At 44.1% G+C, this 18183-nt stretch overlaps 1 protein-coding gene and 1 pseudogene across 1 annotated transcript in view; one reads left to right on the plus strand and one right to left on the minus strand.

Annotated features, from left to right (window-relative positions):
- Nucleotides 1-18183, plus strand: part of LOC148038197 (uncharacterized) — a 72675-nt gene that overhangs the window by 44514 nt on the left and 9978 nt on the right. The gene's annotated exons all lie outside the window — the stretch shown is intronic.
- Nucleotides 1101-2984, minus strand: LOC148038198 (uncharacterized; annotated as a pseudogene).

Consider the following 18183-nt stretch of genomic DNA (forward strand, 5'->3'; position numbering starts at 1 on the left):
ACTCGTTTTTGTACAAATCGTGGCATTCATTAGGAGTTTACCAACATGAATACCCCTCAGGAAACTGGCATATTGGAGCGGAAGAATCGTAGTGATTGAGATGGTGCAGACTATGATGGAGCATCCCCAGACATCTCAGTGTCATTGGGCCAAAGTAGTGGCTGCCGCTGTCTATATCTTTAATTGATCCCGTACCTCGGTTGTGGTTGGTATGACCCCTTTTGAGGCCGACTTTGGATAGAAGCCGGATGTCTCTCATTTTAGGGTGTTCGGGTGTAATGCCTATGTTCTCATCTCGAAGAAGAAGAGGGATAAGTTTGAACCAGCTTCTAGAAATAGGTGTTCATGGGATATAGCTTGTAGTCCCAAGGTTACAGGCTTTATGATCCCCGAGAGGTGTTCACAAGTCGAGATGTTCGGTTTGTGGAGTTTCTAGTTGCAAAAGAGGGTGTTGAGCATCCTGGTTTTGGAGATCCAGGTGATAGTTGGGCACCATAGTACGGGGGAGTTTCGGACACGGGAGAAACGGAAATGGGAAAAATGGGAGTTTCAGAGTTTTGGCCAAATTTTGGAAATGGAAAAACAACGTTTCGGATTGTACACTAAAAAAAATACAGTATTATGTAGGTATGTAAATATATCAATGCCTACAACAACATGTACTCAAATTTCATTCAAAACTTTGAGTCTTTATGTCATATGATTGAAATCATGATTCATTACACATTTCACGAGTCACGAGTGAAGACTAAGGAGTCAAGACTGAAGACTCAATGGTTGAAACTTCAGACAACTTAATACAATTAAGACCCAATTTTCAAAACTTAAGGCAACAAAATGAATTAGAATTTATGACTCATGAATAATCTATGATCTAAAGAGCAGTGAAGACTGACATCAAGAACAATGGAACAAGAATTAAGATGCATAATAAGTGGGATCAAGATACAATGATAGTAACTATGTCATATGAATAATCTGTTAAAACTCCAAAGTCTAGTGAGGCTATAAGTATCAACATCAATGAATAACTGGCAACTCTAGTTTGGACTCTGCACTGCTAAATTGACTCCTATATATCACGAGTCATAACTCATGACTCATCCGGACTCTGAGAATTTGTACACCATCTCCTCGTCCGACGTCGAGGACCTTGATCGAGAAGTTGATGAAGCAGCCTTAGGCTCATTCTTAGACTTTGGCTCTGACTCTGCCTGTGATGCACGACCACGTATGGCTCTCACTCTAACCCTCGTATGTGCACGAGTTTCATGCACTGGTGCCAATAGCTCCTCATAGAGCATGGAGTAGATATCCCGCTCCTCCTGTGGTATCTGCGGAATGTCACACACCTTCTCTATATCAATCTTATCAACATTCACCTGTAAAGGTGAACGAGACAAAGATATATCATATGAGAGGAGATTCAATATATTCAATGTTCATACATATCACAATTTACAATCCAACTTGCAAGCAAATTAGCAATGTCAAGTGTCAAGGACTCAAGGTTAAAAAGTTAATTATACATAATACTGATCATTACTAATTTACCTGTGAAGGCTCAGGGGACAAAGCGGTCCTTCCAAGAAGCTAGAGATTGCAATGGCAAAACATTAAACGCTCCAGCTGGGCAGTTGTGAGCTTGTTTCTCTTTTTGGTGTGGAAGAGAGCCCATATGCTCCAGTTCCTCTCAGCAAGCCCTGAACTACAATCTTGCGAGAGGATCCAAATGGCAATGCGTTTCTATTCAAATTTAAGAGATTGAGGTTAAGTAATTGGCAATTGCTAATATGCATGCTGCAAAATCAATATTTGAGTGGGCAATAGATTATAGAACTTGTTACCTAGGTTGCATAATACATTAGATAATCAAGATTCAAAATATAAAAGTCACCAGTCACATACCAAAGTAGGAGCACAATTGCCATATTTCTTCCACCAAGAGACAGCAGGTTGAAGCTGTGTCTCTCGAAGCCTAGTTGTGGGTCGGCCAAAATGAAGAGAATGATTGCGGAATGCCAGCAAATCATCCTCTACTCTTCTTATCATATCTATATCATCCCCTGTGAGGCGCCTCATGTACTCCATGAAGCCCTTCTCCGACTCCTCGCTAGTGTACTGTTTCTCGCTACGCCTAAGGGGATGCAAGATATGTGCGACAGCATGGATTGGTTTATGGAACCAATCTCATCGTGCATTTCACACTGCACGAATCTTATCAACCCTATAGATAAAATAAGTTAAAAACTTAGAAGTTAGAATAATGATCAATCATCAATGAGTCGTTAATACCAAATAATTACATGTGTAAAAGTTAAACAAGAACTTACTTGTCTTGGGGCAAAAAGCTGTTACGAAGCAAGGCCTCGCTAATTTTATCCATATACTCATATAGAAGCCCCAAAGTACTCCCCTCCATATCAGTGATACGCAATACAATGTAAATAGGAGTGAGACTTTTCACCAATGCCTTTGCCTCAACCCACCAACTCTCATTTAAAATATTGCGTCTAAAAGCAAGAGCCTTTGGAGACTCTCTCACTCCATGTGAGCCATTCTTGGCATGCAATGGTCTATATCAACCTCTCCAATACAATAAACATATAAGAAAATCTAGTGGTGGAGGGCTTCAATAGCTCAAGTGTGCTATTGGCTCGAAACATGCTTGTGACGGATGGCCTCTTCTTCACAAATCTTACCATGCTTGTTGCCGTCTTGAAAATGTCATCCATCCAAGATATTTGCCCAACATCTTCAATAAGCAAGTCAAGGCAATGGGATGCACATGGAGTCCATACTATGCTAGGAAACTCCTTCTCAAGCACATGTCCCATAGACACACAATTGCTTCCACTATCTGTCACCACCTGCACCACATTTTGGGCTCCTACATCCATGATGACTTGTCACATGTACTTCCAAATGAAAGCTCTTGTGATGGTAAGACCTGAGGCAGAGGCATCGATGGCCTTAATGAACATGGTGCCTTTACATGAAGACACCAAAACATTGTAAACATTTCTTCGACGCATATCTGACCATCCATCGCATAATATCGTCCATCCATATTTCACCCATGTCTCCTTCAAGGGCTCCAATTGAGCCTCTATGGATGCTTTCTCCTTTCAAAGCTCCCATGTGTGTAATGCATCTGCGGATGGGCCTTCCCACTCACACCCTATGCTGCTTATTGCCCTGATTGTCTTCTTCCATTGATGTGTAGTGGCTACATTGAAAGGGATAGCACATTGAATAAATAAGCGTGCGAGTTCCCTAGTTGCCTCCACAATTGCCTGCCTTTGAAGTCCTGCATGGACACTTGCACCATGCAAGGAGCCCTTTTGCCCACCACCACTAGAAGATGGCAACGGGGTCCTTTTTGCACTTAGACCCGATACGGATATGGATGCACTTCTTTTTGATGGGCCACTGGCACCTCCAATTTGGCTAGTGCCACTAGGCCCACTAGCCTCTCTTTGCCTCACTTGTGCTTCAATTGCCTGATGTGGTGTTGATTCATCCTCTTCTAGCTCAATACCCATACACTTTTGGCGCCAAAAAATGGAGACTTACTGTTACTTTTGCCGGCACATTCGCGCAAGGGCCGATGTCTTTGTTGGGAACGCATGCCAAGTGGTCTTTCATGCGCGTTACCCTCCTCGATTTCTCCAATCCACAATACTTGCACTGCCACTTCTTTGATCCGCCGGAGCCCTCGTATCCCTTGATTGGAGTGATGTGCCTCCAATATGGGTTCGGCGCCATGATATGATTAGCCTTTAAGACCTAGGTAATGGATTAAAGGAGGAGGAGAAGAAGAAGAAGAAGAAGGAGAAGAAGAAAGAAGAAGGAGAAGGAGAAGGAGAAGGAGAAGGAGAAGGAGAAGAAGAGCTTAGAAGAAGAGGAGGAAGAAGAAGAGCTTAGAAGAAGAGGAAGAGGAAGAGGAAGAGGAAGAGGAAGAGGAGGCGGGAGTTGGAATTCCGAGGAGGAGGAGGCGAGAGCTGCTGAAGTGTGCCGCGTATGCGAGTTGGGAAGGAGAACGATTGGAATCGTGATTCGGCACTGGATAACTAGCTCCGAAACGGGCCGCAGGATTGCGAAACGGCGGTCTCTCGTTTCCGTCCCGGTCTAAAACGGTTGGCGGTGTTTCGGGATACTAAGTTGGGCACTTGCTCCAGTGCCTTCGGAGCCTCTACCTATTGAGGCTACACCCTCAGTGGAGGAGGAGATTGCTTCACCATCGGATTCACTCATTGAGCCGGGCTCGGTAGATCTTCCAGAGAGTTTAGTAGAAGGAGAGCGCTAAGGGGAGTATTGGCCTCCTCCTCATTGGGCTGTTGATATTCTCCTTGTTTCAGGGATTCTCTCGGAGGTACTCTCGGAGGGCATCAAGCATCGTTCCTATCAGTTTGGGCATTATTTCTAGTAGTTGCCAGTATTTGGGCAGGTTTCATGGGGAGGACAGTCCCATGCAAGCAGGCTGTATTTTTCACATTTATTGCAGCTGCTTAGTTGGCCAGTTATAGTGGCATTTGGCCAGATTTGGCAGGTCGGCCAAATCTGGCAGCAGTCAGCCAGATTTGGCTGGCTGGCGAACCCGCCATATTGCTCCCCTCTTTTGCTGGCTATTTATAGCCCATTCCAGCCTGCCCTTCCTCGATTGTTCATTTCAGGTTTGTGGGAGATCCTGCTTGAGGAGATACACCGACAACCCTTGTACATTTTCCCTCTTCATTTCAGCATTCATTGACTGCAGATTTCTGCGTTCTTCTATCTCTTTTGTAATATCCTCCCCCCCCCCCCCCCCCCCCCCCCCCTTGCCCCAAAAAAAAAAAACTCCCTCTCTCTCCCCCTGCCGACTGCATGGCGGGGGGAGAGAGAGAGTGTGAGTAATGAAGGAGAGGGGGGCATGCAGCCCCCCAGGTGGGAGGGGTGGCGACCGCCAGATGACCGTCTCCCCCCCCCCCCCCCTCGTCGTCTGCAGTGAAAAGTTGGGCACTTGCTCCAGTGCCTTCGGAGCTTCTACCTATTGAGGCTACACCCTCAGTGGAGGAGGAGATCGCTTCACCATCGGATTCACTCGTTGAGCCGGGCTCGGTATATCTTCCAAAGAGTTTAGTAGAAGGAGAGCGCTAAGGGGAGTATTGGCCTCCTCCTCATTGGGCTTGTGATATTTATTTATTTATTTTTTACTCCCTCTCTCTCCCCTTGCTGACTGCATGGCGGGGAGAGAGAGAGAGAGTGTGAGTAATGAAGGAGAGGGGGGTATGCAGCCCCCCAGGTGGGAGGGATGGTGGCCACCAGACGGCCGTCCCCCCCCCCCCCCCCCCCCCCCCCCCCCCCACCCCACCCCCATAAGCCACCTCCTCCCTCCCCCTCTATAAAAGCCCCTTGTGGGGCTAAGGCACAGCGTCCCCCCTCCCTGTGGTCTTGACGGTGAGCACACCGCTCTTCCCTTCCTCGTCTGCTACGGCAGCAAGCTCCCCTCCCCCCCCCCCCCCCCTTTCCGTTATGTGTGAGAGAGAGTGAGAGAGAGAGAGAGAAGAAGAAGAAGAAGAAGAAGAGGGGGAGAGAGAGAAGGAGAAGAAGAGAGGGAGAAAAAGAAGAAGAAGAAGAGGGAGAGAGAGAAGGAGAAGAGAAGAAGAAGAGAGAAGAAGAAGAGAAGAAGAAGAAGAAGAGGAAGAAGGGAGAGAGAGAAGGAGAAGAAGAAGAAGAAGAAGAAGAAGAAGAAGAAGAAGAGGGAGAGAGAGAAGGAGAAGGAGAGAAGACGTTGTCTGATTTTTCTGTCAGAGAAGAGAAAGGAGTTTGGAAGCTTCCGAGAAGCTTCCAAAGCATCTCCTTTAGGAGATGTTTCACCCGCAAGACCCGGCTTAAGTTTTCCTTAGTCCGTGACCACATTGATTCAAGTGCAAAGGCCGTGAGGATTGGTGGGAAGCTGTTGGACAATTTGCAGGAAATTCCTGCGCATCTAATAGCTATCCCCGCACACGAAGGCCACTAGATTTCTGCAAAAGATGGCACCCAAGAGGCACACAACTAGCAACTCTACAGGTGTTTCTACCCAAGGCGGAGGAGTGGCTGCTAACGGGGTTTCGGTTGTTAAGAATCAAGTCCATGATCCCGCACCCCTTGTCGATGAACTCAATATGTTGAATGATTACGTAATCTCGTATATACAAAGTTCATGAAATACGTATCGAATAAATTCATAGGGAATTTTTGCATTAGACACTCTCATAAAAATTGTTTCATTGCATTGTTTAAGAAGGTTCTCTTGAATTTAATAAAAAAGTCTAGCGCATGAGTTACATGAATATTTGCAAACACGGGGTGATTTCATGGAAGTGAGTTGCACTAATGAAACGACTTAGTATTACCTTCGTGTCTCAAATATATTAATTATGCTCCATCGTGTATTGAATTGGAAATGGCATATCCTAGGGTCTCTCTTGAGAGAGAGTGAAATGCATAAAGTATCATAGTCATATTAGATACATGCAAGGAAAACTTCTACATGCATGGGGAAAGATTCTTGCATAAACAAGCAACAAGTTAAGTCGCATGCATTGAAAGGAACTTCGCATGTGTCGTACAAAACTATTGCTTGTGACTAGTATTTATCATGGGTTTCTTTCATACCTTAATTGCATGATCATGAAAAGATAAGTGCATGGAAGGCTAGACATATCTTAAGGGTCTTTCTTTTGAATTGATTAGTGAAATCAAGTGATATGATTGTCGCATCCATACTCATGAAATTAATGTGCATTAGAATGCTTGAATTCATGCTTCGTACATTGGCCTTGAAATTGTTGAGTAAAGTCAATACTTGTCTTAATCAACGTAGTTAGACAAGCTCAAAGAAAGGGTTAGAAAGGGGCAAACATTAGTGCATGTGAGTACTATTGAAAGAGGGGGTTAAGATCAGGTATTCTTGTATCACCAAAAGTATCCTTGGTCAATTAGGGATCGAAGGAAAGATCACATAAATACTTCAAGGGATCTAGGAGATAACCAGCAAGTTGACCAACCAAGGACAACGGGGTTGTCTTGACCTATTTTTTTCCAAGAGACCTAAGGTAAGGATAATTAGGGTCGGTAGGGTACAAACTCTAAACCAAAGATAAAGGGGAAATAAGCAACCTAGCTTGCCAAGCCCTTGGGATCTCGCCAAGTCGCGAACGATTCAGGATCGAATGCTGGGAGCATTCGGGAGAAAGGAATCACACCTTAGCAGTTGGTCGTACAAACGGCCTCCGAAATGATCGTGATTGTACACTTAGGTACATTGTTTGAACTTCTTTGCTCAAGGAACTAATTCAATGCAAAACACTCAATGCTTTAGGTTAAAAGCCTGGAGGGAGAGGCAGGAACAGTTACCTCCGATTGTCTGCCTGGCCCTATCCAAGGGGGTTGTTAGCCGCGTCGGGTATGTGGACCAAACCCGCCGCGAGAGGTCTCTCCATGGGTGCTGCTTGGAGCGGGAGGATGCTTGGGTGCTAGGGGAGGCTCTGGCTGTAAATTCCTTGCCTCCGAATCCCGCACAAGAGGCTGACGTGACTCGAGATGGGATCTCGAGGCCCGTGTACTAGTCTACAGGCGGAACTTGGAGCAGCAATCCTGTAGATTGCTGGGATAGCCTTCGTGCATGATACTTGATGTATTCCGGGACTATGATAAATAAAGATCAGATATTTGAAAAAGGAACTTGCTTGACATTGTTTTTGTGTCAGTGTCTAAGTTATGTGAAGGAACTTGTGATTAAATTGATTAATTAAGGAAGTTGCTTTTGCATGTCAAACATAATGTGGTAGGTAATTAGATAACTAAGCAAACCGAGGAAAGTGCGGTGGACGTGACTTGGGTCCGTCCTACGGAAGGGTGGTCCTGGTTAGTTGGGAACTTTTCTCAAAAGACGAGATAACGAGACTATGAAGACCTAGCATCAGTAGAGTTAGAATCTCGATTTATGCTGTTTTAGGGGAAAGGAATGGGACTATGCCTTATGGCAGAGAGGTTGAGCTTCGCATCCCTCTCGTTTCCCATTCTCCATGACCAAGTGTAGCATGAATTCGCTTCGACTCTGTTGTTCCTATGCAAAGTGGTCCATCTGGAGCTCGACGCTAAATACTTCCTAGAGACTTTGCTGATAGGAAAGGAATCGTGACTTCAGGTTGATCCTAAGCGGGAACGGCCAGACACTTCCGCTCGAGGCAGACTCGGGAGGACCTAGATCGCAAACCCTGTGACATTCCTTGCGAGTGCCAGGCGGCGCTTTCTAGACTCTCTTCCCGATGGGCTGCTAAGACATGTCCCACTGTGAGAGTGCGCAACGGAAGAAGAACACGAACACAGAGGAGGAGAGAGAGACAGCAGAAAATGAGGAAGAAAATCTGCACTGACTGTAATGAATGCTGAATACAAAACTGTGGACTGATCAGTCCCTGCACGCAGCCCAAAGCGTTAGTGAGGGCACCAGATCAGGCTGATGATGACGGCAGCACCGAAGACGGAGGAAGATGACAGAGTCGGAGTGTGCACCTGCCAAAGAAGGAGGGAAGATGATAATACAACTGACTGCCAAGTGGGAAATGGCTATAAATAGCCAAAAAAACCCAAAAACTGGCCGACCTGAAATTTGAGGCCATAAATATGTCCGCGACCAGCATTTAATGCTGATCCGACCAGCATTTAATGCTGGTAAAAATGCCAGGAATGCTCAGAAAAATCCCGGAAAGGGTGGACAATGTCCGGCAGGTGAGGCAGGCTGAAGAATGCAGAAACTGCCCCGGGAAATGTACATAAAATCCCGACTGAAGGAGAAAATGCACTAAAATGCAATAAACTGAGTGCTCTAGAATGAGCTACCTCCTCCGTCAAAACAAGTGATAGACAAGTCAGAGCTCCTAAAGTCCTCATCTGACTCAGACTGAGGCTCACAGGCAGGAGATGACAAGGCATGACAAACATGACTGCTAACACCCACAAGTGGACAAGCGGACACGTTACATCTTTTCTCTCTCCCTTTCTCATGTTCATTGTCTTTTAGTCTTGTCCATATGCTTCTGCATTCGTTGCACTCTGACACGCTATCAGAGTAGAGTAGAAGGGCTGATTGATTGTGGGAAGACCTCATTGGGAGGATTCTTCGCAGCAAAAGTTTGAGTTTTCAGCCTTTGGAGGCTGTTGTGAAGAGGTTGTGCGCAAACGAGCGAAGTTGCTGTTTTTTGCAGGTGCTTGTTGTTCATGAAGAAGAAAAGGCTGCGTTTTCAGCTTTTTATTACAGATTTTGAGTTTTCATCGCCTTTGGCAAGTGAAACTCTTTGAGAACGAGCAGAGGAAGCCCTAGCAAGCACAATACCATGCATAGAGTCAGACGGGGGACTGTCCTTGTTTTTGTGCAAGTCATTCCATTTGCAATGTAAACTCAAATTGATGCATAGTTTCATGGTATTATGGATAGTAAGGTCCTTGTGTTGCTAGCTCTTCTTTTAGATCAAAAGCTCGATGGGGAGAATTACTACATATGGTGCGTATTGATGCTTGCCATCTTGGAGTCTTATGATTTGGTGGAGCTCGTGACCAAGGCTATAGACCGTTCTACAACTCATGATGTCTCTAAGCTTTCTTTCGATGAGAAAGTGGAGTCAATGAAGGTACAAGCACATCGGGACAAATTGAATGTCCGCATTTGTTTCTTTCCTTTTTCTCGCTTGCACTTTAGGTGTCATTGCTTATATTGAGCACTTGACCGTGGCTCGAGAGATATGGTTGGAGCTTGATCAAATGTACAATTGGATGACCGTGATGAAGCGAGTGTCTTTGGAGGTTCAAATGAGGACTTAGAGTTCTAACAAGTCTTCTTCTATGTGGGATCTTGTCAATAAGCTTCGGAAATTGTAGATGCGGGTTTAGAACGTAGGGAAGACGATTATCTCGGAGGACATGGCGATAACTCTTCTTTCTTAGTTACCGCCCTGATTCAATGCATTCTGGACGTTCCTGCGATGGCCACCACTTGTGCAGAAATGATGGTCTCATAGTCTTGTGAGTGGATTGTGAAGAGTGGCACTTCTTGCTACATGACTATTCCTTCAGAAGGGATTGCTCGTATGCATTTGATGCATGGGTAAGTCCTTATCGGTGATAGTTCTTCTGTTTCCATCATTGGCAAGGGTGACAGACAGTTGATTTCGAATGGGCAAGGCAGTGCCCACAGAATAGAGGTGCTCTATGTGCTGGGTCTAGGATATCATCTACTTTCATTGCACAAGATTTGTGCTCTTGGTTTGACAATTGAATTTGATAAGGTCTTCTTTTGAGTTCTTAATGGTGTTTCTCGACAAGTTCTTTGTTTAGGGCATGAGAAGAATAGAGTCTATAAGGTGGGGTCTTCTTCTCCCTTTCTTCTCCTTCTTTCTTCATAGACTCATACTAGCTTTGGCACACTTGGTTTGGCCACCTCAACTACGAGTACCTTTAGAAGGCAACTCGTGGTTAGTTGGTATGTGGATTGCTAGAGATTGGGGTGAGCCATCCGCCGTGTGTATCTTGTATTTGCGGCAAGTAGCATAAGGATGCTATTCCTAGCAAGGCTTCGTGATGGGCTAAGGAACCCTTGGAGCTTGTTTCGATGGACTTATGTGGACCATGAGGATGGAGTCCCATAAGGGGAGCTTGTATTTCATGCTAATTGTTGATAATCTAGTAGGAGGACATGGACGTATTTCTTGGCTTTGAACTTTGAAGCATTCTCACATTTTAAGGATTGGCTGATCTTTGAAGAAAACAGGTTTGGTAGGAAACTCAAGTCCTTGTGTTCCAACAAGGGAGGGGAGTTTATCTCCCATGAGCTAACTTATTTTTGTGTAGATCGTGGCATTCATGAGGAGTTTGCTAACACGAATACCTTTTAGGAGAAAAGGCATATTGGAGCAGAAGAATCGTAGTGTGATCAAGATGGGATGGAGTATGATGGAGCATTGGCAGATACCTCAGTGTCTTTGGGCTGAGAATCGGTGGCCATTGCTGTCCACATTCTTAATCGATCCCCTATTTCGGCTGTGGTTTGTATGACCCCTTTTGAGGCTTATTTTGGGCAAAAGCTATATGTCTCTTATTTCAGGATGTTCAGGTGTGATGCGTATGTTTACATCTTGAAGAAGAAGAGAGACAGATGTAACCCGACTTTCAAGAGATAGATGTTCCTGGGATATAGCTTGCAATCCCAAGGATATAGGCTTTATGTTCCCGTTTCTTGGGAGGTGTACACAAGTTGAGATGTTTGGTTTGTGGAGTTTCTAGCTGGAGAGGGGGATATTGAGCATCCTGTTCTTGGAGATTCAAGTGATAGTTGGGCACTTGCTCCATTGCTTTTGGAGCCTTTGCCTATTGAGGCTCCACCCTCAGTGGAGGAGGAGATTGCTTCACCACCAGATTCACCCGTTGAATCGGCCCCAGTGGTATAGAAACATGAAACAGGAAATGGGAATGGGGAATGGAGACGGTGACGCAGATGCCAAACCTAGGTAATGGGGATGTGCGAATGGGAACGGCATTTAAACAATTAAAATTCATGAAAAAAATTTAATATTTCACTCATAATCCATGCAAACTCTGGAGTATTAAAACCAAGGTATATAATCCACAAGGACAAATCATTTTAAGTTATAACTTTAAGATATCATGCATCAATCTAAAACTAATTAGAAATTGAATTACAACTTACAAGGCTCAAGAGGTAAGCTATTCAATTATAAAATGCATAATACATATGCCATAGATGATAAAACAATGAACAATGAACAATGAACTAAACTTTAAAGTCTAAGTTGAAAGAAGATGCCCATGGTCCCATTGCCAAAAAGCTTAAAAGATTGCAAATATGAAGTCTAATCTTTGAAAGAACATGCTCATTGCTTCGAAAAAGACTACAAATATAAAGTCTAATCTCTAGACTGAAGTAAAATGCGGCATACCAAAATAGCCCAAAGGGCAAGTACAAATATAATGTTGATATGGCACAACAACCCAAGTGTCACACTGTCATCAATGATCATAATATCACATACAATGTACATGTGTCATGTATCATGAGACTCATGATAAGTAAACTAAATCAAAGATCATCATCATGATCTGAGGCGGCTCTAGCTACTCCTGAAGTGCCAGCCTCATCATCATGTGTACCATGAACTGCTACATCTCCCTCAACATCAGCATGTATCTGCTCTTCTTACTGCATCTCCCACTCTGTGAATGGATCAGGCTTTGTTGTCATACTGTTACATAACATCCTCAAATTAGCACTAATGAATACTAGATCGTTTACCCTCTCCACACTAAGATGTTTCCTTTTCTTTGAAGCAATGTGAGTGTATGTACTCCACAATTGCTCCAAACAAGAGGAGCTAATTGATTGACTCAAAATATGGATGGCTAGTTGCTGCAACTCAGGACCATCTGAACCATAGTTCTCCCACTACAAAGCTGCCCCAATCTTACAGCGATCCTCCTGTGCATCCCCACAACCAAAAGAACCCCAAAAGGTCCTAAAACATGAAAGCTGGTCTCTGATCTTTCATCTAGTGCCATGATCATGCACTAGACGAGACAATATAAGTCTCCATGCATCCATAACCTCAGTGTCATTTTCTTGACCCTTGCCTTGGAACTCAAGATCCACAACAAATGCAGTTGCATACATGGGTCCTGTGCATCCCCACAACCAAAAGAACCCCGAAAGGTCCTATAACATGAAAGCTGGTCTCTGATCTTTCATCTAGTGCCATGATCATGCACTAGACGAGACAATATAAGTCTGCATGCATCCATAACCTCAGTGTCATTCTCCTGACCCTTGCCCTGGAACTCAGGATCCACAACAAATGCAGTTGCATACATGGGTGAGCTATAAGAGTTTCACCTCGTCACAACTAAATGGCGTGTCTCCTCATATGTCTCATCATTTGGTGCCAACTCTTACAGCTTTTCATTCGGCCTATCCATAGGCTCATATACCTTGCCAATGCAAGGTTGCATAGCATCCATAACCCTCAATAAATGCACAATAGGTGATACCATAGCATCTATTTGCTTTACATCATCCCAAAAAGTGGAGTTATTTTCTTTCTCCAAGCATAAGATACCTGTAGGAGTATCTGCCAATGTTGATGCGGTGAACTCATCACTAAGAAATAACTGCCTCAAGGCACCACTGCATTCTCTTAATATACCTAGCATCAAGAAGGTAAAGGCAAATTTGGTATTAGAGTATTTTAAAAGTGTCTTCTCGGACCGCAAAGAGAACTGATGGCGAAGAAACTGGTGATTCAAAACAAAGCTAACCATTTGAGCTCCTTGCTCTATGATAGGTGCAATCCATGACAAGTTACCAATATCCTTTAGTAGGTTGTTCAAGCAATGAGCCATACAATATGAAACTGCGATATGCGGATAATATCCTTGGATAATAGCACGTGCTGCCCTATCTACGGGCTCTCCATCTGCAATAAATCCCATAACATGCTCTGGGCCAATAAGCTCAATACCTGTAACCCACTCTGCTGCAAGTACATATGCTGACTTTCCTATCCCCGATGCATCATGTGAAGATATGAAATATATTTCCCCACGAGAATAAGCAACCATACTATGAATGGATTGCTTGCATGTATCACTTCAACCATCAGCAATCAAGGAAACTCCATTTTTAGCCTATAGGCTCTTTCTAGTCACTGTTGCTTGCTCAACAAGGCGCTTTTCCTTATCGAGAAAAGTGGTGCATAAGGTCTCTAATGATGGAGGTACATATGAAGGGCCATACTCATCAATCTTCTTGCATATATATTTAAAATACTCTGACCTGGTTGCACGAAATTGAATGTGATAATGATAAAAAAAACGTGCCATTGATGTATCCACCTCTTCCTTCTTCTTGGGATCCCAACTAGCATCAAGTATACTCCGTCTATGTGCAACATGTGGCGTTGTTAATGCCATGGTTGATGCAATGCTACAGTAGGTGTGGAGGTAGCACTTCCTGATATTGACCTTGCTCTAGACACATCTGATGGAGATGGTGTCACAAAAGTTGCAGGGTTAACTGCAATACGTCGTGGTCTAGATGCAAGATAAGCTTGTTGACCTGCTATATGGTCACGAAGCGCCCTTTGCTTCTCGAAGATCACATTCAGACTAAACTATACCTTTGAATTTGGCTCATGTAGGAGATGAGCTTGGACCTGATTATGCATAAAATGAAACAAGTGGCAATTGGTATTCCATATTCTAATATTTAAGTAACTTTGAATAATTAAAATCAATAAAAATTCGAAATAGAAATGCTCGGCTCAATGGGTTACATTGTTTACTCCACTAGTTCGCTTGTATGGGCAAAAGCTTGCAAGCTCATCGTCGAGATCCTCTACCACTCAATGGGCGGTTAGAATTTACTTCTTCCCACCATGACCAATCATCAGACCTTCTTCCTCGACCACTAGCTTGACGAGAGGGGCAGGAAGATGAAGCCATTTCAGGCTGAAAATTGAAATAAAAATGGCTCGACAGAAGTGAGAACTCGAGTCTCGAGAGAAGGGAGAAGGCTTAAGAGTCAAGAGAGAAGGGATAAGGAGAGAAGGAAGAAGGAAGAAGAGAAGAGGAGAAGAATGGAGAAATTGGAACTTGGAGAAGAAGAAGATTCGAGAAGAGGAGAAGAAGGAAGAGAAGGAAGAAGGAAGAAGAGAAGGGTGAAGGGAGAAGGAAGAGAAGGAAGAAGGAAGAAGAGAAGGGTGAAGGGAGAAGGAAGAGAAGGAAGAAGAGAGGTTGGAGGCGGGAGGAGACGCGGGGACTGGGCGTTGTAGCAACGGGGGGACTGCGTTCCTTGTCCCGTTTCGGACAAGGAACATTCTAGAGTTTTGGAACGCGTGGCATGATGGCTTTGTGCGGGGGACGGGGATTTGGTGTGTCGGGGGCTATTTCGGCCGTTTCTTGTTTCTATGCCCGGTGGATATTCAAGAGACTTCGACAGATGGCAAGTAGCGGGGGGAGTATCAGCTTCCACCTCTTTGGGCTTGAGATATACTTCGTGATTCAAGGATTGAGGAAGCCCTTGAGGAGTGATAGCACCATTGTGGTTCACGGTGATCTCAAGGAACCAAACACATAGCATCACGCTTGTTTATACTAACTATTGTTCGATGACTTGTGCCATACAGAATAGGGGGCCCACCTTTGTGAAGGAGGTTTTGTAGTTCACAGCATTGGAAGAAGGGTATGGCTATGGAGGAGTTGGATGCTATTGAGCGGAATGACATTTGGGATCTTGTGACTCAACACGTTCGTAGAAAGATGATTGGAGTAAAATGGATCTTCAAGACCAAATATCATAGTGATGGTACTTTGGATAAGCACAAGGTGTGGCTCGTTGCAAAGGGCTTCCCATAGTGGCCATTGGTGGATTTCCATGATACCTTTGCACCTACAACTTGGATGGCTACTATTAGGCCCGTTCTTGCCTTGGCCAGCTATAGGAAATGGCCGGTTTATTAGCTTCATGTGAAATTTGCCTTCCTCAATGGTGGTTTGAAGGAGGAGATCTATTTTGAGTAGTCTCCTAGCTTTTCCTCATCAGATGGATAGGTGTACGGGTTGAAGAAAGCCCTTGACGGCCTTAAAGTGGCTCTAGTGCTTGGAATGAGAAGATAGACATGTTCCTCCAAGGGAAGTTGGGATATCATCGATTCCTATTGGGCCAATTGTATATCTATGCCTCAGCTAGAGGGAACGTGTTGTTTGCGCTTTATGTGGATGATCTTATTTTGATAGGGGACCATGCCCAGAAGGTCAAGGAGACTAAGGTGGCACTACACGAGGTGTTCAAGATGACGGATATGGGTCTTCTTCATTTTTTTAAGGCCATGAGATTTACAAGATTTTGAGGGGGATTTTCATCTCTTAGCAGCTGTATGTGTAGGAGCTTTTAGCCATGTTTGAGATGGAGGGATGTAAGGCCATTTCTACTTTTGTGGATCCGAATTGGAAGGCTACGGCCCATGTAAATTATTTAGCAGGGAATGGTGTCATAGGGACGTGAAATTTTAAGATGCTTTAATCTTGCTGATAACATTTGACTAAATTATTAATCAAATGTGCAAGGTTGTTTTTATGTGATGCATATGACAGTTATCTCATGGTATGAAGCTAAGGACCTCAAGGATGTAGCTGGTGTCAAAGACAAATGTTGTAATAAGTTATGCTTGATAGATATTAGGTGGTACTTGTGTGAGATGGGAGGATCGAGGTACAGCTGGGATTCAGTAGACTGTGAGAGTGAGAGATAGAGTTGAAGCACGACACCCAAGAGAATAGACTGAATAAGTGTAACCTGAAAGTACAAAGTACAACCCTTAAACCTTAGGGTTGTAGGGGGTGTTCACACCCGACACACTAAGTGTCCAAATGTGTGTAACATAAGCACATAAGTACATACGACAATAAGACCATAAGTCTAGGGGAAAAAACCTCTCCTACCGAGAGTAAAAAGTGCCTCAGTGTCCTACTGATCACCGACACTCCCATATGAGCGTAGGCGTAAGGCGTGAGTCAAATACCCAACAAACCCCCTTGGAGTGAAGAGTGATCAAGAGTACAAGGATCATCCGCCACCAAAGGATATCAAATTTAAAGCATCTCGAAATGCTTCAAATTTGTGGCGAGGAAGAGCTTTGGTGAAGATGTCTGCCACATTACTGGTGGTAGGACAATAGACAAGGCTGATATCACCTGCATGTAGCCTCTCTCTGACAAAGTGATAGTGAATCTCAATGTGTTTCGTGCGAGCATGAAACACTGGGTTCCGTGCCACTGCAATGGCACTCTGACTGTCAGTGAACAATGGAGTAGGCTCAGTAACAGATACATCCAAATCAGCTAGCAAGCGTCTAAGCCATACGCATTCAACTGTGGTAGTGAAAGCTGCCTTGTATTCAGCTTCACATGACGATGTGGCAACAGTGGATTGTTTCTTGCTAAGCCAAGAAATGCAAGAAGAGCCAAGAAAGAAACAATTGCCACTAGTGGAGTGACGTGTATCATAATCACCAGCCCAATCAGAATCACTGTAAGCATGTAACTGCAGTGGTCCCCCTTTGGCATAAAGCAACCCAAGAGAACGAGTACCCTGCAAGTAGCGAAAAACACGCTTGACAGCTTGCCAATGTGACATACGTGGCTGATGCATATACCTGCTCAAAGCTGAAATTGCAAATTGTATGTCCGGCCTAGTATTGCATAGATAGATAAGACATCCAACTGCAGGAGCATATGTATGTATATCAAACAAATCACTGTCATCATGTAATGACAGTTTCAGTCCAGGTTCCATGGGAGTACAAACTGGCTTGCAATCCTGTAAGCCAAACTTCTCAAGAAGTTGTCCAATATACCTTGACTGTGATAACCCAATACCTCGAGCATTATGTATGAACTGGATGCCCAAGTAGTAATGCAAAACTCCCAAGTCAGACATGTCAAAAGTTTGCTGCAAATTTTGTTTGAATGCTGAAATCTGATCAGCATGTGTTCCAGTGAGCAAAAGGTCATCAACATAAAGACATAAAATCAGCATAGATTCCCCTTCTTTACATATGTAAAGGGTAGACTCAGATGAGCTGTTTAGAAACCCCTGACCAAGCAAGAAAGCATCTATTTTTTCATACCAAGCTCTAGGAGCTTGTTACAAACCATATAGTGCCTTTTTAAGCTTGTATACCAAATGTTTTGAGCCTTCAATTGCAAAACCAATGGGCTGCTGTACATAAACTTCCTCCTGAAGTTCCCCATGTAAAAATGCAGTCTTGATATCTAGCTGATGTACTGTCCAACCATAATGTGCAACCAAAGCAATCATAGACCTGATGGTCGTCATACGGGAAGTAGGAGCAAATGTCTCCTCATAATCAATGCCCTTTTTCTGTGCGTAGCCTTTAGCTACCAGCCGTGCCTTGTATTTATCAATGGATCCATCTGCTTTTCTTTTCAATTTGTAGACCCATTTCGTTCCAATGGCTTTCTTCCCAAATGGCAAGGACACCAAATCCCAAGTTTGATTCTTATTAATAGAATCTAATTCAGCTTGCATAGCTGCCATCCAATGCACACTGTGTTGTGCATCCTCATAAC

This window comes from Lygodium microphyllum, chromosome 3 (assembly GCF_053477565.2).
Source record: "Lygodium microphyllum isolate KBCC chromosome 3, Lygodium_microphyllum_v1.1.10, whole genome shotgun sequence".
In the NCBI taxonomy this organism is placed as follows: domain Eukaryota; kingdom Viridiplantae; phylum Streptophyta; class Polypodiopsida; order Schizaeales; family Lygodiaceae; genus Lygodium; species Lygodium microphyllum.